The 25,303-nt window shown below is 46.4% G+C and overlaps 1 pseudogene; it reads left to right on the forward strand.

The window, feature by feature from the left end:
• LOC144126833 (acetylcholinesterase-like) overlaps positions 1 to 23,315 on the forward strand; it is a 64,332-nt pseudogene extending 41,017 nt beyond the window's left edge.
• Positions 23,316 to 25,303: the final 1,988 nt, after the last annotated feature.

Below are 25,303 nucleotides of genomic sequence, written 5' to 3' on the forward strand. Positions count from 1 at the left end.
GAGGTGCCGTGACGCCATCGTAGCTAAGTATTTGTGGCTCAGAGTTTCTGCTGGTAAGCCAATGCGGTATTCTGACTTTTTTCCTTGCTGTTTTTGTCTGTATCCTAAACTTTGGACGAACTTGCCTGACGCCTTCAACTAACATAAGCGTAAATAGGGCAGATTGTGAGTTTGACTTTTCATAATATCAATTATAATGTGAGGGTTGACTTGGTACTTTCATTTTCGGCAAAAAACTTTCGTTCCATTTCAGTAAATACTGTAAAGGATCTAAGGCCAAGAGTGAGTTGGCAATTTCAATTATCCGTATTTCCGAATTCAGGGTGGTCGCATCATTTAGCTTTTACTGTATTACGTAAAGAGGCATGCATATTTTGGCATGAAATGAAATGGCAGTTGGAATCTGCAAATAAACGTATGTACTCCTAAAGATTTAATATGGGAATTCATTCAAAAATTTTGGTCAAAAGTCCTCTTCCTCGTAATGTGCCAGATGACGGCTTACCCCCCTCTGTCTTCTGAATGAATCGGCGGTCCGTTTGGAGCCTGCAGTGCAACTGCCCTCTCCCCGCAAGCCATCAATAATTTTTGTGTTAAATTGCAAATTTGAAATATTTCTGCATACCTTTTTGGTGCTTTCCTGTAGGAAGGGGCTCATGTGCCATGTTGGTGAGAGCTGGCACATCTGCTAGCACTGAAATACTACATGCTTAAGTTTTATACTGGCAGATCAGTACTGGCAATCTTGATCTGCTACACCTATTCATGTTTTGAAAAGTTTCAATACATCAGTAGTAAAGTGGCTGCGTGCAGGCACATGGTTTGATGTGCAATCAATCAGTCACTGAACCATGCAGCAAGCCGTGACTCTGAAAGGACTATAGACACCAAATTTTTGCTTGCATGTTTTCTTCTTTCAAACGATGCGTTAGATATCTGTATACAAGAAGCACCTTGTGGTATTAGTGTACGACCGCTAATAATTTATAATTAAATTTCTTGACGTGGTTTCGGTTTCCTTTACCGAACGATTACTGTGACGTCAAGTTTGTTTCATTTGCATGATCCACTAGAAAAAATGTAATATAATCGCTGACAAGTCATATGGTTTCATTCCAGGTCTTAGAAGAGGCTGGACTAAATGTCTCAGTGAATTAAAACTACATATAAGCGATTATATTGCAGTTTTTCTAGTGGATCACTAGACCAAACCATTAACTTTAAGTCAGAGTCTTTGTTCAGTCGATGAAACAGAAACAACATGAGAGAAGAAATTCAATTATTATTATTCAGCAGTTGTAGGCAAACACCACCCGTTCATGCATGTATTATAATGTCTAACGCATCGTTTGACAGAAATAAGCGTGCAATAAAATTAGGTGTCTGTAGTTTTTTTTTTCCTTTTGAGATAGTGATCTATCTTGGCAGTAGTTTTTTGCAGTCTTCCGCTGAAACTGGGGAGCGCTATAAGCAAGACAAGGGGACAGCACCAGACAAGAACACCACAAGACACGCGCGCAAGCACCGCACAAGAACACCACAAGACACGCGCGCAACATCGCTCGTGTCTTGCGCTCGTTGTCGTTGCGCTCGCTTTTGCGCTCGTATCTTCTGGTGTTCTTGTGTGGTGTTGTCTTCTTGTCTTGCTTATAGCGCTCCCCAGTTTCAGTTTGTACAACCAACTAACCCCCTACAAAGCTTTACTGCAGTCTTCCGCCTGGAGCCACCAAAAAACTGCTCTGCACATGAGAGTTTGATGCCGCTGAAAAGTTAAGTACCAATACTGAGTAAGTCAGTCAGAAGCCTTTTCACGCGCAACTGGATGCCGCACTTTCTGTGCGCCCAATGCAAATTGCTGTTGCCAGACTTATATAGAAAGAAATGAAGACCTTTACATCTTTCATGTTTTATGAAGCTTGACAAGAAATAAAGCATTGAATTCGCGTTGATAGTAGAAGTGCACCACCTCTAGTGATGGAGTTTCCTGTTTTTGCTGCTCGTATTAATAATATTATCTTGGTTTAGCAGGCAGGCAAGAATTAGGAGTGAGATTCCTGCTCAATAAGACTATAACTGCAATCAAAGATGAGCTCTATGGCGGGTACAAGGAATTTGTGGGGTAGGCAGGGAAGAAAAGTATTATTTGGGCCACACCATACGTGCTAAGGCTAAAAGACAAATTGCATTGGTGGGTATCCATGGCCAAAGGAAAGGGAAAGATGATTCTTCAAAGTGCGAATTTGAATAAAGGAAGAGAAGAAAGACTCCATTTGCTGACTTCATTAACAAGAGGAACATAATTGCCTTCATCAAAGTGCAGATGAGGACAAGTTCCATCTCAAGAACAGTGTTTAGTGTTCGGACACTTTCCTTTCGCTTAAGTTTGCGCTTATTGCTGTTCACGTCTGCCGAAGGAAGCTTGAGATGTTCACCTGCCACTTATCATTAGCACCGTCGTTAATTGCAGTGTTTCGCACTAACACTGCCACTAACGCTGCATATCTTGTTTGCCTTCAGCCTCGTTCTGCAGTGCCTGAAAGGAAGGGCACCAGCAGTTGAGCGAGCTAAGGGAGAGCGCAGAATCTGAGGCCGCCTGCCATCAGGCCACCGAAGGTGAGGCGCTTCACTTTCATTGCTGACATATTTGTGCGGCCTTTCGGGGTAAGAAAACTTGCTTTACCAGTTTTCAAAATTTCTGAATAGCTGCTGCTGGTGCAAACACCTGCTCCAGCACTCTTTTTTCTTTTTTTTTTACTTAGAGTTTATGAAACACCTTCTAATCACACATACATCTGTACTGCGATGAGGGTGGGTGCTGGGAGGGGAACTGACAGCGGTGGCATGCTTGGCTTTCCTACAGCATTTACAGTTGTCAGCAAAAGTGGAGACCACGTCAATGGCTGTGACTGCGATTTTTCTGCGTATAAAGGCGTGCCTGGTGGAAGTATGTGGGCAGACTAATATATTTGGTTGGGTACCCCCATGCATGTTTTGAAACGTACTCCACAGTGAGAAAGTGCTGGCACGTGGTTCTATCAATTTGAGTGGTTTCTTCACTTTTGCACAGGGGTGTACAGGTGCAGATAGAAGTAACCGGAGCGCACTGCACAAGAAAAAACTGCGTGTTAGCACTGCCAAGCTGAGCGGGGCAAAAGCTTAAAATTGCAAAGCGCATATGCACACCCCCAACTGGTGCGATCCTTCCATTTCTCTGCTTGCGTTGCATTTGGCCAGTGTTAGTATTGCGCTAATGGTGATATGATCAGATGATTGTGTCCTTGTAGTGAATGGACATTTTTTAATGGGCAGACCGCTGCCTTGCTTTCTCTGAGACAGCTGTAGGCGCGTTTCTGCAGCAAATATCCCAGTGTGTTTTGTTGCCTCTTGTACTCGAATGTGTCTGTATCGACAAAATATGCTCGAAACAGTTGACATGTCGCCGCAGTTTTGGGTTCGTTTATTAAAGTTACTATTCAATTTGGCCTTGTTCTTCCTACGTGCCCCCAAACCAGCAGCAATACATGCTTCCCGTGCATTTCTCCTGCAGTACATTGCTCCTGCACTGGAGTCTGCTTTAGTTCCTGAGCTTAAATTAAGATCAAACTCCCGCTTCTGGTGCTGTTTGCAGCACAATCCTGCATCGCCAGTATAGTAAATCTGTTCCCAAAGGTGGTGAATGCTGCTGCTTGGTTGCACGAATACTATAAAACAGACCGATGTATAAATATAACCCGTAGCAGTTGAGCTCTATAGCTTGGACAGCGTAATTACAACCGCTGGCTGGAATCGGTCGTGCTTCATTCTACAATTAGTCGCGGCACATGGGTACGTAGTCAAAATTTAGCACGGATGGCATACAACAGTGAAGCACAGTTGCGCGGCTTTTATGTGAGAAAGTCAGGCTGCGGCTGCTTATAGTTGATCTAAGATCTGATGGGGCACACAAGGTGATTGCCAGAGTTTTTCTCCACACATGACAGCGTGATATGCAGCCCACTGTCTTGGTGGCGATAAGGTAAGGCGATAAGAGCAGGTTTGAGTACAGGAGCAGTGTAATGCATGAGAGGCAGACAGGGTGCATGCATTAATGCTGCTTCGGCAGCCCGAAGGAGGTAGGCAAATCAGCAGTGGTAACTATTGTAAACGATTTCAAAACTATGGCAGTATGCAGAGTATTGCAAGTGTGTTCAGTGCAATTGTGTGCCCAGGCAACAAAATTTCGAAAAACACGGGCTATTTGCGGCAGAAACGTGCCTGCAGCTTTCTCAGACGAAAAATCTTAGTGGCAGTGCTGTGCAAGCGGGTTGCGCCATTTCAAGGCAGCGTTCAGTGCATTGTGAAATTGAAATGCCCGCTCCGCTACAAAGGGCATGACGATCCGATCATAATCTTCATTAGCGCAACACTGACGCATATTGAGCATCGGAATTACTAATCAGCAATGCTCTGCAGCGCTGCCTTGCGGCTGGAGTGGTTGTCGCTTGATTAGTTTGAGGCGAAATCAGGATCAAACATTCTCGCATGGCATCTCACATCATCAAATTAACCAGTATGGTGCATGCCACTTCTTCGGATTATATGGTCATATTTATGGTTTAAATTATGGGACGCTGCTTCGAATTATGTGGTCAGATTTACGGTTTTAATTACGGGACCGCAGAAATTCTTCGAATTATCCAGGATTTCGATTTAACGGAGTTCAAATTATTGACATTTATTTGAATATGGATGTGTCAGTGTCTGATGTGCAGAAGCCTTCTCTCACTTAAATGTTTGCTCGTTTCAGCGGTCGCATTGCAATCAATGCACCTTCTGTTGGAGATGCGCAAGCAGCTACATGAGAATGCGCAGCAGGGTGCCAGGATTTTATAAAGGCTATTGAAACTGGATGGAGGCAGCGATTGGGGCACTGGCCCAGTCCGAAGCTGTGCCTTCTTCAGCTCCAAGTGCGGAGCTGCCCACCCTTCCAGCATGCACCATGGAGGAGTTGGAGGCAGGGGAAGCAGCAGCACAGGATTCAGGCATGGCTGCTGCTTTGGTAATCTGTTTTCTTTTGCAATGATTACACGTGCCAGTGATAAACGTTTGTTGGTGTTTTGCATGTTTGCATAGTTCAAGTATTAGCAAATAAATAGCAAGCAAAGAGTAGTTAGATGCAGTCTTTAGTAATGTTTTTTTTAGCCACAATCACTGCCTAATGCGCCCTTTGAATGTATTAACCGTTTCTGGTTTACTATCCCCACTGACTGCCTCAAAGTCAGCATTCGTTTAGGCCGTCTAGCCCCTCGCAAAGAAAGGGAGCGCCAAGTCATGATCTGGTTGTAAACACCTAATTAAAGCATTTTTTCAGCTTCGCTACGGCTTCAGTGGAAGTTCTTTAGAGCGTGAAACCTCTCTAAGCACTCTTCCGAGTGGAAGTCAGGCTTCCTCTGTGGTAGGAAGTCCACATTTACTTGACGTCCCGGTAGCCGCGGCTGCTGAGACGGAGCGGGTTGTTAACGTTGCAGACCAAGCCAGTTGCCGACCTTGTTCTCTCTTGCACGAGCGAGAGCTTCTCGTTTGCGCGAGGAAGGTCGCGCCAACTTCATCTTCATCAACGCCGCTGGCGATGCAAGCGCCGCTACAGATGCTCCCCCCCCCCTAGAGCAGTGCGCGTTAAAGGAAAAAAACCGGTATGTTCAAGTTTGTACAGGTGAATCAAGTCGAGGACATGGTTAGGTTCGTGAAGGCCGCAGGGTGGGTGAAACAAACTCAGGCGGCCGAGCCTGGCTGCTGCGCAAAGGGCGAGTGGAGCCAAAGATGAGGATGATAACTTGAGGAACAGGCGGGAGAAGAGGAAAAGGAGGCGAGATAGGCGTGCCTGCAGTCGGAAGGTATACTGGTGGGGCCTCCGGTTGGGTTGAAGCAGGCCGGAAAATGTCACTGCAGAAAATGCACCTGCGGCGGGAGTTACGGGCGATACGGGTTTGCGCCGGCCCAGCGGGTGCGGACGAAGGAATGGCGTGCGGAAAGCGCAGCCGTATAAGACGAGGAGATGCCTCAGCCGCTGGCGACGCTGAAACGACGGCACACGATACTAGGCTGGAGGTCTGCTGCGTGGGACTCGGGGCTGCTCTGTAGGCAAGTGGTCGAAGTGGTCGACGAGGTACACCGCCTTTATGAAAAAACGAGCTCACTGTGGCATTGGGACGGGTAGGGGGGGCACAAGAAGCAATTCCGGGCGTAGTTGTCGGAATGGCAAGCATACGGTAGGGCTGTCTCGCATGTCGAGGAGGCACAGGCACTGGTGAAGGTGCCAGGTAGACAGGGATGTGGGGCAGGCGGTGCGGGTGGCGCTTGAGGTGCGACAAGGTCCTCGGATGGCGTGCATGCGGGCCTCGCGACAGGATTGCAGTTGTGCTCACTGTGGTCGGGCTTGAGGGAGCAGACGAACGTGGGAATAGAAGAGAGTCCGGGCCCGGGTCGAGAGAGGGTGCTGCTGGTGATTTCCGAAGGGTAGGTGCCACAGTTGGGAAGCAGGGCTGGGCAGGAGGCGCCGTGGGACGGGAGATCACAAGTGGATGGCCGTCCATAAAGGCCGGTGAAGCAAACTTGAGAGAGATCGGGGTGTAGTTTGGGGCAGCTGGTTGAGAAGGCTGGCAAGAGACTGACGCGTGCTCGCGTGGCACTTTCTGAACCATGGGTGGGAGATGATGCGGTGACGGCATTAGTCGACACACCGGTGTGGGGAGCGGCTCCGGTGCATAAGCTGGCGGAGGGAAAACCGAAGCAGCTCGGGTCGAGAATGCAGCCCGTGGCGGTGAGTCGAGTGATGCCGCAGCTTCCGAGTCCGGAACAGGAGCACAGAGAGTCGGCGGGAGCTCCAAGTCAAAATACGGCGTCAAGCCCTTCGTGAAATCGGCGTATATGTCGGGACCGGGAGGCGGCAACCGCAGCTGTGCCAGGAGACCGGGTGCAAGTTCGCCGCTGGCGTGCTGATAGCGCAGCAGCTGGCTGGACACGTTGTGGACACGAAATTGCGAGTCCAGCACCAGCAGCGCCAGCCACAAAACGGGGTCCCTGGGATAAAACGCGGGCAGGCCGGGCAGCCGAGGAAGGGAGGGGCGTTGATACGGCTGAAGGAGCTCCCCGAATGCGATGGGATGTGCGTACCTGGCGATGAAAAGCTGCCGAAAGCCTGGTGCGAACAGTGGGCGTGCAGAGGCAAGGCCAAGTGCAGGGACAGGACGGGCAGGAGCGCAGAGCCGATGGGAGCGGCGTTGCGTGTTTCGGGGCTATCGTCCGGTGTCACCAGATGCGGTAGGAAGTCCACATTTATTTGACGTCCCGGTAGCCGCGGCTGTTGAGACGGAGCGGGTTGTTGACGTTGTTGACCGAGCCAGTACCCGACCTCGTTCTCTGCTGCACGAGCGAGAGCTTCTGGTTTGCGCGAGGACGGTCGCGCCCACTTCATCTTATCAGCGCCGCTACACCTCTCACATGTCTTGCAAAAAATGCGTCTCCCATTTGCTGCCGTTATCGTTCGGTCACCTGAGACGGCATGCAATCCTTGTCGAAGGAGACACATATTTGTCTTCATCACTGAAGTTGTCCGGCTTCTACAATGTCATTACACAACTTTTCATACCACACGCCTGCTGGAATGGAAGTCACGCTGTGAGTTTTGGCTACCAATTCAGGCCCTCAATATCATATGTTCAAATATTTTTGCGATGCTATGGTCGTGCTAACCTCGGGAGGAAAACGAATTAGTCAATCTGCAGGCTCCAGTATTTCCAACCAGAATAAGCGCAATTTTTCCCACAGAAATAGTAGGCAGAACGCTGTGTTGGGCTATGCCCAATAACTGACAGACTGCACACATTTCCACTGTCGGGCGATGCCCAATGGATGACCGGAAAAGGTTAAGATTCATGAATGCTTGAAACGTGAAAATTCAGCATGGAAAACGGCTACTGTGCAATTTCTGACTGCAATGTTTTTCTAAAGAGAAGGCTCATATAAAAGGCACTTGAGGTATCTTTGTTGGACGCAGACTGAGCACTTCAAATACTTCGTCAGTCGGGGGTTGTGCAATTGATGTAGCGCGTTTGGCGGGAAAGCGGTACTTTTTGTTTTTCTGCTTCTAACGTTCTGTAGTCCTGAAGAGACCTCATCACTCTACATACACATTTGTTGTTGCTAATAATGCTGCAAAAAGAGCTGCTACTGCAGCTTTAATATAGTTATTAAGCCCTAATTCAGTACTAGTTTCAACATTAAAAGTGTAATTGGCTGCACGTTTATTGCAACCATCAACGCTTGAGTCACTGAAGCTGATCAGATCATATAGGTGAATTTTGTGCTTTAACTTTAGTTCAATTAGGTTTATGGTTTAGGGGGGTTAACGTCCAAATCCGACTGAGGCTATGAGAGACATCGTAGTGAAGGGCTCTGGAAGTTTTGACCACCTGGGGTTCTTTAACCTGCACTGACCTCGTACAGTACACGGGCCTCAAGAATTTCGCCTCCATCGGCAACTGAATGAAAAGTTTCTGCAGAATGAACCTTTATTTTCTTGTGAAGCTCCCTGTTAAACTTGCATATAGTGTAAGTTTTTCTTCTGCTAGTATGTGGGTAGGAATAATCTGTTATAAATGCTGCACAGTCAGGGCTGGCAGTACATAAATTCTTGGTACTTATTGTATGTTGTGTACTATGAGTTCTAGATGAGCCAAGTAAAGCCAGTTCTTCTTTCGGTTTACATTTCTTGAACTTGACAAAGGAGAGTTACTACTGCATGGAAAGCAGGTTACAAGGCATGCAGATTGCCTTATAATTGTTTGGAATACAAAAAGAGACCACCCTTTTGATGTTCCAGTGCGCTGAACAGACCTATAGCTCAGAAACACTGTAACAATTACATATGAAACTGAGTCCATTCCATTTTATTTACAATGGACAACCAAATTTTCGCACCCTCCAGGGACCGCAAAAACGACCAAAAAATCAAGCAGTCCGGAAAATTAAATTTCACCCAAAAAATCACGAACTTATTGCCATTATGCTGGAGGAAGAGGTAAGTTGTGTTGCGCACATTCTAAAGCTTCTAATGACTAAATTTCGCCGCGCGACAAGTGCACAGACAACGGGCGGCGGCGACCACTTTCAAGAGCTTGGCCATTACCCACTCAACAGCTTTCAGGCCTGCGCCCAAAATTTTGACGTCACATCCGGCAGGCTGACACTAGCAGAAGCCGCATCGCCAGCAACATGAATTTAGTTCCTTCTGTTCTTTCTTTCACGCTCCCTGCGCGCGGGCCGGTTGGTTGCAGCGGCGTGGTCGCGTTTGTCGTCTCTAGTCGTTGTTTTGCGGCAATTTTGTTTCCGTGTGCGATGTGCAGTGGATACTAAAATGCCAAACAAGAGTAGTGTGCCGGGGTGCACCAGCAATTACGATACGGGCAGGAAGATATAAGTGTTTTCTTTCCCAAAAGACGACGACACTTTCAAGAAGTCGTTACGCGCCATTCCAAGGAAGGACTTCGTGCCCACTTCGTACACTAAGGTAATGTTTATGGTACCGTTATGTGCTCCTGGTTGCTTTTACCTAATCAGTACGTTTATTGTGATACTTCCGAAGCCCAGATAGATTGACTGTGGCCACATTTCTTTGCTGAAAACACGCCTATATACAAGGGGCTAGCATTAGGCTATTTTAATAGGTTGATTCTGAGATTTTTACGAAACGTTTGTACGTTTGTGCAGGTATGCGCCGATCATTTCGACGCTTCATGCATCGAGACGACGACATCGTACACGGATCCAAGAACAAAAAATGTTCGATTGCCAGTACCGCGGTTGTGCCGTGGATCGGTGCCTACCGTATTTCCCAACTGCCATTCGTACCTTTCAGCACCAGACAACAGCAAGAGAAAAGCACCTGGTGCTAAGAGGAGCCGACTAGAAGCTTCCCAACTGGCCCATGCGGTCAAAGGATCACTGGCTTCATATGAAGCGGAGAAGGAGAGAGACCAATTTTCGTCACTCGAAGAACTAAAGGCGCGCCTGCAAGTGGCCTCAGTGTCAGTGCAGTGGACTGCGATTCATAAAGAAAAGTGTACGATGTGTTTGAACCTCACCAAGGATCGTGAACCTTGGTTGAAGTCGTCATCGACAGTGTTCGAAAACCTCCAAGTCTGAGCCTGCTACGAAGGATCCGCGATCAAGAATCTTTGTAGCGCTGTTGTACCAGACTCGGTTTGCAAAGTAAGCTCCTTGCTGGAAACTTTGAACAACCTGTGCATGCTTTCTAACGAGTCTGGCGAGCGTTGTAGTTGTCGCCACCTGTCGCTTGCAGTAAATTCCCTTCTAGACTAATTGGAAGCAAGCATTAATGAAAACAAGAAATGTTCTGTGAAATTTTTAAAGGTACAGCTAACACTACTCTCTGCAGAGTCTATTCAGTACATCACACAAGTAATGGTGTTTGGATGCATTCTCCACAAAATATCGTCGGCTGCCTACAAGTATTTGAGAAAAACAAGTACACTAGCCTTGCCCCATCCGAGCACTATTAGGAAAGTCTGCTCATCTCTACAACTGTGCTCAGAAATTGATTCTTGTGAAGCAACGTTTCTTCAGTATGCTTCCCAGAGATTTACACATCTGCAGCCACATGAAAAGACAGTGACGTTGATGCTTGACGAAGTTCATATCAAGCCTTCTTTTGATTATAAGGGGGCAGCATATGTGGTGCTGCAGTGAATTCCAGCGAGGCAGCCACATCTGTTCATGTGTTTATGATACAAAGTCGGCTGAGCTCATTCAAGGAGGTAGCACACATTCTTCCGGTAAAAACCACACAGGGCGACCAATTTTATGCCATACTGAAGAAGGTGACCATACGCTTAGAAGAGATTGGGTACAGGGTCAAAGCCGTTGTTTGTGACAATAACTCTTTAAACAGAAAGGTAATGAAGATGTTTCTGCCAAAGCCAATGCTCCGTCATTTTTATCCGCATCTGGCAGATCCAGATCGGCCATTATTTCCTGTGGTAGATGCTGTACATCTTTTGAAGTGTATCAGAAACAATTGGCTGAATAAAAAAAGTGCGGGGACTTGCTTTTTCTACCAACACTTTGAGGTTTCAAACAACGCTGTTCGTCCTGAATGCAAAATGGCTGCCTCATTTAAGAATTTGAGAGATTTACATAAAGAGGAGTCATCTCTACTGATGAAGTCTGGGTATGGCTTGACAACCAAGGCACTTAATCCGAGCAACTTCGAACGGCAAAATGTGAAGCTGGTACTGCAAGATTTTAACCCGCACGTAGCCACAGCCCTGGCAGCTCGCAGTGGTGAAGCTGATTTTCAACATGCGGCAGCAACAGCAGATTTCATCAAAATCATTTTTGGCTGGTGGAGTACTGTCAACGTAAAAACTCTATATAATAGCTTCCATCATCGTACTGCTTACGAAGAACCCATGTCTTGCAGTACAGATGACCCAAAAGTAGCTTTTCGAATGGTTTTATTACCAGGCATGATATCTGGGAATTTTATGAGAATGACACTGGGGTCCTTACCCAGGACACATTGAGTGCCCTAAGGCAATCTGCTCAATCCTTACTGGCATTGGCAAAGTACTGCATAAGAGAACTTCATTTTAAGTACGTCCTACTACGGAAAGTTCAAACGGATCCTCTCGAGAGTCGTTTTGGACAGTGACGGCCAATGGCTGGTGGGCAGTACCACATATCTGTTCGACAGCTTTGTGAGACAGAAGGCAGGATTCGCCTTCAAAATGTCCTGCCAAAGATGAGCACTGATGACTTCAGAAACATCGAAGAGACAAAGTGTCAGAGATATAGGAACCTCCTTTAGTGTTCAAGTTGTAGACACTGATCTTGATGCACTCAGAGAACGAATGCCAGTTATTCGTTATAATGACGGGAATCGCGCGCATGCTACAATGAAAGTTTTAAAGTGTGAAAGTTGCAGAGGACACTTGAGTGTTACCGGAAGTGAGACGGAAACGGAAGAAAACACCCATTCTTTAATCGCATAACTTGACTGAGGTGAACTCGTTTCCCTCTGCCCTTTTGATTACAATAGTCATGTACAAAGAGGTTGTAGTTACAAGGCTAGTGACACAAAGTGCCTGCACATAATTTCTCCATGGGCCCAACCAAAGGAATGTCGTTCGGCAACTGACGCTCAAATCTCTACCGACGCTTGAGGACAGAGATGCATGTGAAAATGGGCATGCCTACGAGCTCCTTGTTACACTTCTTGCAAACTGCAGCAAACATAATGCTTAAACACATATGGAAACAAAGGAATGATCAACTTCATACTACATAACAGAAGGCAAAAAACAGAAAAGCCCAAATCTTTCTTGAAAAGTAATTTTCCTTAACTTGTACACCGCACATTTAATTACTATAAATTGCACTGCAGATAATTTAGTGCAGTTTCCTCATGTAATTTCTTTGGCGAACTTCTGCCTGTTGTAGTGCAATGAGCCTTCTTTTGTTGGCGTCATGCATGCTTTCTAGCCCAGAGTTTATAGGACAGTTCTTTGTTCTAATCTGAAATTTTAAAGTATTTTGGCAATTAAGTGCAATGTTGTTTTTTTACAGAGCTCAACCTTAGACTGCCTGCTGTGGTAGGTGAATGTCTTATTTGTCACACCTTTTTTCTGTATGTGCTCTTGTGCAGTGTCTATTGTTCTGTTGTTGCAGCGTTTATTATGTATTATTGTATTAGTGTCTATTATTGTGCAATGGAGTTGGTGCAGTAGATTCGTTGTGCATTCCTGTATCTGCAGAAGTGAAATAACTGGTTGTGTCATTTATTATAACCTAGGCCACGGTTTAGTTACAAGTGTGTTTATTGAACTGTAGTTTTTTGCATGTCTTCGTCTCTACAAAGAAATATGTCGTGTTTTATGCCATTGAAGGGCGGCCACCTACTCTGAAATATGGATGAAATAATATTTTCTTCTAACCTACAGTTAAGATGCGAGTAAGGTTTTCGTTTTCTACCTCTTGGCATTGTAGTGTGCTATGTTCTGCTTCCTCTCCTTCATCTCAAACTCGTACCGTGCCACAGGGCCAACTTTAATATAAAGATCGGTATTGTAACTGTGTGTATCTCTTATCGGTGCAACAAATTGTTTTGGTTGTCAGTTGTTTACGATATTATAGCACGCAGTATAAAAGGCACCATGCGTCTACATTATAGCACAATATCGTTTTATGTCTGTCATGTATTTTGGCCGCGAACGATCTGTAGTCGTAAATATCTGTAAATATCTATAAAGACACAGTCTGCTGTGCTAAATAAATATGTATAAATCTGTCCGTAATTTTAATTATTTGTCTTTGCCCTGATAAATCACGCGGACATGGCGGTCGACGAGCCTGTCTGTAGGATCAGTTCCCGCGAGGCGAGCGCGCGGCAATCGCTCGTCCTCAGCCAGCGCGCAGTGACGTCGCTGACGTCGCGTCACGTGACACGCATGCCCGAAAGCTGTTCAGGGGGTAATGGCTCGGCCTGGCTGTGCTGCCCTCGGCATGTCGCCGATGAACGCACGGGTTAGGAGAGTGAACACGCCGCTGCGGGAACTGCATTGCGTCCGCAGTACGATGCGCCCGGAACGAGAACACGAATATGCCGAAGAAATAAGAACCAAGAAACGGCCGAAGCATGTGGTCCACCGGCGTTGGCCTCCGTCTTTATGCCTAGCGAGTAGAGCCAAACTCGGCATCGTATTCGGCGATATACACTCTGCGGTGGCCTCAAGGAAGGATGAATTTAAATAGACAGTGTTGAAAATGATATTTTCTGCAGCACAGTTGTAAGGAAAAGAATGCCTTGTGCGAGTTTCCCAAAAGGGGCTACTTTTACTTAATTATTTATTTGTTAGAAAAGGTTGGTCTTCTTCTTGAATCCTTTCTTTATAGCTGGTGCAAAAAATTTTGCACACAAAATTAACACTAGTGTGGCTATTTTCTTTCTGTTTGCTCCTGACAGGTAGCCTGCTCTTGATTACGATGGCTGAACATATGATGTTATGACCAAAAAGAGTAATCGTGTCGCATTTATGTTGTCAGCAGCGGAACCTGGTCGCCTCGGCGGAAGGTCGCTGAGTGATGCGGGGGCCAATGTTGTGACCGGCATCATGATGGTGAAGTTACAGGAGCAGTTCAGCCTTCACGGACGCAAGGGCAAAAAGCCTTTGTTAGTATGACGCTGTGCAAGGTGGGGACAGGTATACTTAATTTTTATTTTGTGTGCTTCTGCTGCCTGTAGATAGTACTATGTGCTGCCACAAATATTAGGGGTATGCGAATAATCCAGATGTTTGAATAGTGAAACGAGCACCGTCCTAACTATGGGATAATTGAAATGAAAAAAACATTGTTCAAATTTGCTATTATGTTCTCAACTGCTGGAATGCTTTTGAATAATTTCACAAGGTTCGAATATAGCCTGCTGAATTTTTATTCGAATGTTTCAAAAACAAGGCCTACACCAATGCCATAAACCATCCTGGTGCAGTTTGTACGCGCGGGAAGAAGAGTGCAGTGCTGCAGCATGGTCCATTTGTGTAACTGTTCTCATAGAACGCATACATCGCTTTTTAAAGACTAAATTTCTCCGCGTGACACGTGCAGAGACGACGGGCGCTGACCGGTTTCACGAGCTCGGTCTGGCTGTGCTACCCTCGGCAGGTCGCCGCTGAACGCACGAGTTGGGACAATTTTAACGGGAAACGGAACACGCCGCTGCGGGAACTGCATTGCGCCCGAAGTACGATGGGCCCGGAACGAGAACACAAAGATGGCGAAACAATAAGAACCGAGAAACGGCCGAAGGAAGCGCTCTGTCGGCGTTGGCCTCCGTCATTAGACCTAGCGACTAGAGCCAAAATCGGCATCGTATTCGGCGATATGCACTGAACGGTGGCCTCAAGAAAAGATGAATTTCAAGGGACAGCATGAAGAATATTTTCTGCAGCAGAGCTGTAAGGAAAAGAATGCCTTGAGTGAGATTCATAAAAGCGGCGAGTTTTACTTGTTTATTTGTTACAAAAGGTTGGCCTTCTTGAAGCCCTTCTTTATGGCTGGTGAAAAAAAATTTTCACCCTCAATTAACACCAGTGTGGCTATTTTCATTCTGTTTGCTGCTGGTAGGTAGCCTGATCTTGATTACGATGGCTGAAGTTACGATGTTATGACCAAAATAGTAATCGTGACGCATTTCTTATGTTTTCAGCAGCGGAACCTGGTCCGCCTCGGCGGATGGTCCCTGCGAGATGCGGGGGCCAATGTTATGACCGGCAGCATAGGGGTGAAGGTACAGGAGCAGTTCAGCCTTCAAGGACGCAAGGGAAAAAAGCGTTTGTTTATATGGCGCTGTGCAAGTTGGCAACAGGTATACTTAATTTTTATTTTGTGTGCTTCTGCTGCCTGTCGATAGTACTATGTGCTCTCACAAATATAAGGGATATGCCATTATTCCAGATGTTCGAATAGTGAAACGAGCACCCTCCTAACTGTGGGATAATTTAAATTAATCAAACATTGTTCAGAATCGTTATAATGTTCACAACTGCTGGAATGCCTTTCAATAATTGGCACAAGGTTCGAATATGGCGTGCTGTATGTTTATTTGGCTGTTTTAAAAAGAGTGCCTACACCAATGCCATAAACCATCCTGCTGCAATTGGTACGCTTGGGACGAAGAGTGCACTGCTGCAGCAAGGTCCATTTGTGTAGCCGTGCTCATAGGACTCATACATCGCCTCCTAATGACTAAATTTCTCCACACGACATGTGCACAGACAACGGGCGCCGACCGCTTTCACGAGCTCGGCCTGGCTGTGCTGCCCTCCGTATGTCGCCGATGAACGCACGGGTTGGGACAGTCTAAAAGGGAAACCAATCACGCTGCTGCGGGAACTGCATTGCGCCCGCAGTACCATGGGCCAGGAACGAGAACACGAAGTTTGCGACACAATAAGCACCGAGAAACGGACGAAGCAAGCGATCCGTCGGCGTTGACCTCCGTTATTAGGCCTAGCGACTAGAGCCAAAATCGGCATCGTATTCGGCGATATGCACTCTGCAGTGGCATCACGGAAAGATGAATTTCAAGGCACAGCGTGGAAAATGATATTTTCTGCAGCACAGTTGTAAAGAAAAAAATGCCTTGTGCGAGTTTCATAAAAGGTGCTTCTTTTACTTATTTATTTGTTCAAGAAGGTTGGCTTTTTGAAGCCGTTCTTTATGTCTGGTGAAAAAATTTGGCACCCTAAATTAACGCCAGTCTTTCTTTCTGTTTGCTGCTGACAGGTAGCCTGCTCTTGATTACGTTGGCTCAGAATATGACGTTACGGCCAAAAAGAGTAATCGTGTCGCATTTGGTATGTTTTTAGCAGTGGAACATGGTCCGCCTCGGCGGAAGGTTAATGCGGGATGCGGCGGCAAATGTTATGACCGGCAGCATGGGGGTGAAGGTACAGGAGCAACCCAGCGTTCACGGATGCAAGGGCAAAAAGCCTTTGTTAATATGACGCTGTGCAAGCTGGCGACAGGTATACTTAATTTTCATTTTTTGTGCTTCTGCTGCCTATAGAAAGTACTATGTGCTGCCACAAATATTAGGGGTATGAGAATATTCCGGATGTTTGCATAGTGAACGAGCACCCCCTACCTGTGGGTTGATTGAAATGAATCAAACATTGATCGTTCAGAATTGTTGTATTGTTCTAAACTGTTGGAATGCTATTGAATAATTGGCACAAGGTTCGAATATATCCTACTGTAATTTTTTTCGGCTGTTTCGAAAACAGGGCCTACACCAATGCCGTAAGCCATCCAACTACAATTAGTACACGTGGGACGAAGAGTGCAGTGCTACCGCATGGTCCGTTTGTGTAGCCGTACTCATAGGACTCATACATCGCCTCCTAATAAATAAATTTCGCCGCGTGACACGTGCACAGACAACGGGCGCCTACCGCTTTCACGAGGTTGGCCTGGCTGTGCTGCCCTCGGCAAATCGGCGATGAACGCACAGGTTGAGAGAGTCTAAACGGAAAACCGAACACGCCGCTCCGGTAACGGCATTGCGCCCGCAGTACGATGGGCCCGGAACGAGAACACCACGATGGCCAAATAATAAGAAACCAGAAACGGCCGAAGCAAGCGCTCCGTCGACTTTGGCACCGTCACAAGGCCTAGACTAGAGCCAAAATCGGCATTGTATTCGGCGATATGCACTCTGCGGTGGCATCAAGGAAAGATGAATTTTAAGAGACAGCGTGGAAAATATTTTCTGCACCACAGCTGTAAGGAAAAGAATGCCTTGTACGAGTTTCATGAAAGGAGATACTTTAACTTAACTATTTAATTGTTAGAAAAGGTTGGTCTTCTTCTTGAAGCCTTTATTTATGGCTGGTGAAAACAATTTTGCACCCTAAATAAACGCCAGTGTGGCTATTTTTTTCTGTTTGCTGCTGGCAGGTAGCCTGCTCTTGATTACAGTGGCTGAAGATATTTATTTATTTATTTATTTATTTATTTATTTATTTATTTATTTATTTATTTATTTATTTATTTATTTATTTATCACAGATACCTCAAGGGCCCTTGAGGGCTTTAAATGAGGGGTGGGTTAACAACCTGGTGTCAATAGAACATAGTTTCGATGGCTTTCTTTAAATGGTCCGGGTTTGTAAGAAGGATGGTACTCGTGGGAAGACTGTTCCAGTCACGCGCTGTTTGGAAGAAGAAGGAAGGATATGATGTTATGATCAAAAAGAGTAATCGTGTCGCATTTGTTATGTTTTCAGCAGCGGGACCTGGTCCGCCTCTGCGGATGGTCCCTGCGAGATGCGGTGGCCAATGTTATGACCGCCATCATAGGGGTGAAGGTACAGGAGCAGTTCAGCCTTCACGGATGCAAGGGCAAAAAGCCTTTGTTAATATGCAGCTGTGCAGGATGGCGACAGGAATATTTTATTTTCATTTTGTGTGCTTCTGCTACCTGTAGATAGTACTGTGTGCTGCACAAATATTAGAGGTAGGCGAATATTCCAGATGTTTGAATAGTGAAACGAGCACCCTCCTAACTGTGGCATAATTGAAATGAATCAAACATTGTTCAAATTTGTTCTAATGTTCTGAGCTGCTGGAATGCTTTTGAATAATTGGCACAAGGTTCGAATATGGCATGATGTATTTTTATTCGGCTGTTTCAAAAACAGTGCCTACAAGAATGCAATAAACCATCCTGCTGCAATTGGTACGTGTCGGACGAAGAGTCCACTGCTGCAGCATGTTACATTTGTGTAGCCGTGCTTTTAGGACTCATACATCGTCTCCTAATGAGTAAACTTCTCTTCGAGACACGTGAAAAGAGAACGGGCACCGACCGCTTTCACGAGTTCGGTCTGTCTGTGCTGCCCTCGGCATGCCGCCGATGAACGCACGGGTTGGGACAGCGTAAATGGGAAACCGAACACGCCGCTGCGGGAACTGCATTGCGCCCGCAGTACGATGGGCCCGGAACGAGAACACGAAGATGGCGAAGCAATAAGAACCAAGAAACGGCCCAAGCAAGCGCTCCGTCGTCGTTGGTCTCCGTGATTAGGCCTAGAGTCTAGAGCCAAAATCGGCATCGTATACGGGGATATGCTCTCTCCGGTGGCCTCAAGGAAAGATGAATTTCAAGGGAGAGCGTGGAAAAAGATATTTTCTGCAGCACAGTTGTAAGGAAAAGAATGCCTTGTGTGAGTTTCACAAAAGCGGCTACTTTTTCTTATTTATTTATTTGTTAGAAAAGGTTAGCCTTCTTGAAGCCCTTCTTTATGGCTGGTTAAAAACATTTTGCACCCTAAATTAACAGCAGCGTGGCTATTTTCTTTCTGCTTGCCGCTGACAGGTAGCCTGTTCTTGATTACGATGGCTCAAGATATGACGTTATGACCAAAAAGAGTAATCGTGTCGCATTTGTGGTTTTCAACAGCAGAACCTGGTCCGCCTCAGCGGATGGTCCCTGCGAGATGCGGGGGCCAATGTTATGACCGGCATCATAGGGGTGAAGGTACAGGAGCAGTTCAGCCTTCACGGACGCAAGGGCAAAAAGCCGTTGTTAATATGACGCTGTGCAAGGTGGCGACAGGCATACTTATTTTTATTTTGTGTGATGCTCCTGCCTCTAGATAGTACTATGTGCTGCCACAAATATTAGAGGTATGCGAATATTCCAGATGTTTGAATAGTGAAACGAGCACCCTCCTAACTGTGGCATAATTGAAATGAATCAAACATTGTTTGTTCAAATTTGTTCTAATGATCTGAGCTGCTGGAATGCTTTTGAATAATTGGCACAAGGTTCGAATATGGCATGATGTATATTTATTCGGCTGTTTCAAAAACAGGGCCTACAGGAATGCAATAAACCATCCTGCTGCAATTGGTACATGTGCGACGAAGAGTCCACTGTTGCAGCATGTTGCATTTGCGTAGCCGTGCTCTTAGGACTCATACATCGCCTCCTAATGACTATATTTCTCCTCGCGACACGTGCACAGAAAACGGGGACCGACCGCTTTCACGAGAATGGCCTGGCTGTGCTGCCCTCGGCATGTCGCCGATAAACGCACGAGTTGGGACAGTGTAAACAGGAAACCGAACACGCCGCTGCCGGAACTGCATTGCGCCCGCAGTACGATGGGCCCGGAACGAGAACACGAAGATTGCGAAACAATAAGGACCAAGAAACAGCCGAAGCAAGCCCTCCGTCGTCGTTGGCCTCTGTCATTAGGCCCAGAGTCTAGAGCCAAAATCGGCATCGTATACGGTGATATGCACTCTGCTCTTGCATCAAGGAAAGATGAATTTCAAGGGATAACGTGGAAAATATTTTCTGCAGCACAGTTGTAAGGAAAAGAATGCCTTGTGCGAGTTTCACAAAAGCGGCTACTTTTTCTTAGTTATTTATTTGATAGAAAAGGTTGGCCTTCTTGAAGTTCTTCATTATGGGTGGTGACAAAACATTTGCACCTTAAATTAACACCAGTGTGGCTATTTTCTTTGTTTGCTGCTGGCAGGTAGCCTGCTCTTGATTTCGGTGGCTGAAGTTACGATGTTATGACCAAAATAGTAATCGTGACACATTTCTTATGTTTTCAGCAGCGGAACCTGGTCCGCCTCGGCGGATGGTCCCTGCGAGATGCGGGGGCCAATGTTATAACCGGCAGCATAGGGGTGAAGGTACAGGAGCAGTTCAGCCTTCAAGGACGCAAGGGCAAAAAGCGTTTGTTTATATGGCGCTGTGCAAGTTGGCAACAGGTATACTTAATTTTTATTTTGTGTGCTTCTGCTGCCTGTCGATAGTACTATGTGCTGTCACAAATATAAGGGGTATGCCAATATTCCAGATGTTCGAATAGTGAAACGAGCACCCTCCTAACTGTGGGATAATTTAAATTAATCAAACATTGTTCAGAATCGTTATAATGTTCACAACTGCTGGAATGCCTTTCAATAATTGGCACAAGGTTCGAATATGGCGTGCTGTATGTTTATTTGGCTGTTTTAAAAAGAGTGCCTACACCAATGCCATAAACCATCCTGCTACAATTGGTACGCTTGGGACGAACAGTGCACTGCTGCAGCAAGGTCCATCTGTGTAGCCGTGCTCATAGGACTCATACATCGCCTCCTAATGACTAAATTTCTCCACACGACATGTGCACAGACAACGGGCGCCGACCGCTTTCACGAGCTCGGCCTGGCTGTGCTGCCCTCGGTATGTCGCCGATGAACGCACGGGTTGGGACAGTCTAAAAGGGAAACCAATCACGCTGCTGCGGGAACTGCAATGCGCCCGCAGTACCATGGGCCAGGAACGAGAACACGAAGTTTGCGACACAATAAGCACCGAGAAACGGACGAAGCAAGCGATCCGTCGGCGTTGACCTCCGTTATTAGGCCTAGCGACTAGAGCCAAAATCGGCATCGTATTCGGCGATATGCACTCTGAAGTGGCATCACGGAAAGATGAATTTCAAGGCACAGCGTGGAAAATGATATTTTCTGCAGCACAGTTGTAAAGAAAAAAATGCCTTGTGCGAGTTTCATAAAAGGTGCTTCTTTTACTTATTTATTTGTTCAAGAAGGTTGGCTTTTTGAAGCCGTTCTTTATGTCTGGTGAAAAAATTTGGCACCCTAAATTAACGCCAGTCTTTCGTTCTGTTTGCTGCTGACAGGTAGCCTGCTCTTGATTACGTTGGCTCAGAATATGACGTTACGGCCAAAAAGAGTAATCGTGTCGCATTTGGTATGTTTTTAGCAGTGGAACATTGTCCGCCTCGGCGGAAGGTTCCTGCGGGATGCGGCGGCAAATGTTATGACCGGCAGCATGGGGGTGAAGGTACAGGAGCAACCCAGCGTTCACGGATGCAAGGGCAAAAAGCCTTTGTTAATATGACGCTGTGCAAGCTGGCGACAGGTATACTTAATTTTCATTTTGTGTGCTTCTGCTGCCTATAGATAGTACTATGTGCTGCCACAAATATTAGGGGTATGAGAATATTCCGGATGTTTGTATAGTGAACGAGCACCCCCTACCTGTGGGTTGATTGAAATGAATCAAACATTGATCGTTCAGAATTTTTGTATTGTTCTGAACTGTTGGAATGCTATTGAATAATTGGCACAAGGTTCGAATATATTCTACTCTAATTTTATTCGGCTGTTTCGAAAACAGGGCCTACACCAATGCCGTAAGCCATCCAACTGCAATTGTAGACCGACTCTTCGCGGTCGCAAAAAACAGTCTAAAACCGCGGGCATAATTAGGTGTTCAACGTCATCCGTTTTTTCTTGTCCGTGACGCCATTGCAGGTTCCCGTGACGCAACGTTTCAAAATGGCGCCGGCGACCAATAGGAGCGGACATTTTAGAGCGCTCTCAATTGTAGAGCGGTCGGAACGAGTTCCGTAATCCAGGCCCTGGTCCGCCTCGGAGGAAGGTCGCTGCGGGATGCGGGGGCCACTGTTATGACCGGCATCATGGGGGTGAAGGTACAGGAGCAGTTCAGCCTTCACCGACGCAAGGGCAAAAAGCCTTTGTTAATATGACGCTGTGTAAGGTGGCGACGGGTATACTTTATTTTTATTTTGTGTGGTTCTGCTGTCTGTAGATAGTACTATGTGCTGCCACAAATATTAGGGCTATGTTAATATTCGAGATGTTCGAATAGTGAAACAAGCACCCTCCTAAATGTGGGATAATTTAAATCAATCAAACATTGTTCTGAATTGTTAGAATGCTCTGAACAGCTGGAATGCTTTTGAATAATTGGCACAATGTTCGAATATGGCCTGCTGTATTTTATAAGCTCTTTCAAAAACAGCGCCTACACCAATGCCATAAACCATCCTGCTGCACTTTGTACACGTGGGACAAAGAGTGGAGTGCTGCAGCATGGTCCAATTTGTGTAGCCGTGCTCATAGGACTTATACATCGCCTCCTAATGATTAAATTTCTCCGCGCGACACGTGCACAGACAACGGGCACCGACCGCTTTCACGAGCTCGGCCTGGCTGTGCTGCCCTCGGCATGTCGCCGATGAACGCACGGTTTGGGGCAGTCAAAACGGGAAACCGAACACGCCGCTGCGAGAAATGCATTCCGCCCGCAGTACGATGGGCCCGTAACGAGAACACGAAGATGGCGAAACAATAAGAACCGAGAAACGGCAGAAGCAAGCGCACCGTCGGCGTTGGCCTCCGTCATTAGGCCTAGCGACTAGAGCCAAAATCGGCATCGTATTCGGCGATATGCACTCTGCGGTGGCATCAAGGAGAGATGAATTTCAAGGGACAGCGTGGAAAATGATATTTTCTGCAGAAAAGTTGTAAGGAAAACAATGTCTTGTGCGAGTTTCACAAAAGGGGCAACTTTTACTTAATTATTTATTTGTTAGAAAAGGTTGGCCTTCTTGAAGCCCTTCTTTATGGCCGGTGAAAAAAAGTTTGCACCCTAAATAACACCGGTGTGGCTTTTTTCTTTCTGTTTGCTGCTGAGAGGTAGCCTGCCCTTGATTACGATGGCTCAAGGAACGATGCTATGACCAAAAAGAGTAATCGTGTCGCCTTTCTTATGTTTTCAGCAACGGAACATGGTCCGCCTCGGCGAAAGGTCCCTGCAGGGTGCGGGGGCGAATGTTATGACCGGCAGCATGGGGGTGAAGGTAGAGGAGCAGTTGAACATTCACGGACGCAAGGCCAAAAAGCCTTTCTTAAAATAACGCTGTGCAAGGTGGCGACAGGTATACTTAATTTTTACTTTGTGTGCTTCTACAAGCTGTAGATAGTACTATGTGCTGCCACAAATATTAGTGGTATGCAAATATTCCAGATCTTGGAATAGTAAAACGAGCACCCTCCTAACAGTGGGATAAATGAAATAAATCCAACATTGTTCAGAATTCTTATAATGTTCTCAACTGCTGGAATTCTTTTGAATAATTGGCACAAGGATCGAATATGCCCGGCTGTAATTTTATTCTGCTGTTTCAAAAACAGGGCCTACACCAATGCCATAAACCATATTGTTGCAATTGGTACGCGTGGGACGAAGAGTGCACTGCTGCAGCATGGTTCATTTGTGTAGCCGTGCTCATAGGACTCTTAGATCGCTTCCTAATGACTAAATTTCTCCGCGCGACACGTGCACAGACAACAGGCGCCGACCGCTTTCATGAGCTCGGCCTGGCTGTGCTGCCCTCGGCATGTCGCCATTGAACGCACGGGTTGGGGCAGTCAAAACGGGAAACCGAACACGCCGCTGCGAGAAATGCATTTCGAACGCAGTACGATCGGCCCAGAGCGAGAACACGAAAATGGCGAAACAATAAGGACCGAGAAAGAGCCGAAGCAATCGCCCCGACGGCCCTAGCCTCCGTCACTAGCCCTCAGCGACTAGAGCCAAAATCGGCATCGTATTCGGCGATATGCACTCTGCGGTGGCATCAAGGAAAGATGAATTTCAAGGGACAGCGTGGAAAATGATATTTTCCGCAGCACAGTTGTAAGGAAAACAATGCCTTGTGCGAGTTTCACAAAAGGGGCTACTTTTACTTATTTATTTGTTAGAAAAGGTTGGCTTTCTTGAAGCCCTTCTTTATGGCTGGTGAAAAAAATTTTACACCCTAAATTAACACTAGTGCGGCCATTTTATTTCTGTTTGCTGCTGACAGGTAGCCTGCTCTTGTTTACAATGGCTGAAGATATAACCAAAAAGAGTAATCGTGTCACATTTCTTATGTTTACAGCAGCGAACCTGGTCCGCCTCGGCGGAAGGTCGCTGCGGGATGCGGTGGCCAATGTTATGACCGGCATCATGGGGGTGCAGGTACATGAGTAGTTCAACCTTCACAGACGCAAGGGCAAAAAGCCTTTGTTATATGACGCTGTTCAAGGTGGCGACAGGTATAATTTATTTTTATTTTGTGTGATTCTGCTGCCTGTAGATAGTACTATGTGCTGCCACAAATATTAGTGGTATGCGAATATTCCAGATGTTGGAATAGTGAAACGACCACCCTCCAAACTGTGGGATAATTCAAATGAATCCAACATTGTTCACTATTGTTATAATATTCTCAACTGCTGGAATTCTTTTGAATAATTGGCACAAGGTTCGAATATGGCCGGCTGTAATTTTATTCGGCTGTTTCAAAAACAGGGCCTACACCAATGCCATAAACCATCCTGCTGCAATTGGTACACGTGGGACGAAGAGTGCACTGCTACAGCATGGTCCATTTGTGTAGCCGTGCTCATAGGACTCATGCATCGCCTCCTAATGACTAAATTTATCCGCGCGACACGTGCACAGAAAACAGGCGCCGACCGCTTTCACGAGCTCGGCCTGGCTGTGCTGCCCTCGGCATGTCGCCGATGAACGCACGGGTTGGGGCAGTCAAAACGGGAAACTGAACACGCCGCTGCGAGCACTGCATTGCGCCCGCAGTACGATGGGCCCGGAACGAGATCACGAAGATGGCGAAACAATAGAGTGTTTTAGTTTCATGTACGTAGAGGGTTCACGTACGCAAACGTGAGAAGTCTACGTAGCCTGCACGCAGGTGGTTTGAAACCCTTATAGTTACACGTACGCGAAACACGCTGCGCGTTACGCCTAGCGCCATCTACTAAGAAACACACACACTAGTCGTAGCCTAAATCATCCAAGACAAGTCTTTAAGCCAAGCCATTCATAGCGAGACGGTTG

This window comes from Amblyomma americanum, chromosome 1 (genome assembly GCF_052857255.1).
Source record: "Amblyomma americanum isolate KBUSLIRL-KWMA chromosome 1, ASM5285725v1, whole genome shotgun sequence".
Lineage (NCBI taxonomy): Eukaryota > Metazoa > Arthropoda > Arachnida > Ixodida > Ixodidae > Amblyomma > Amblyomma americanum.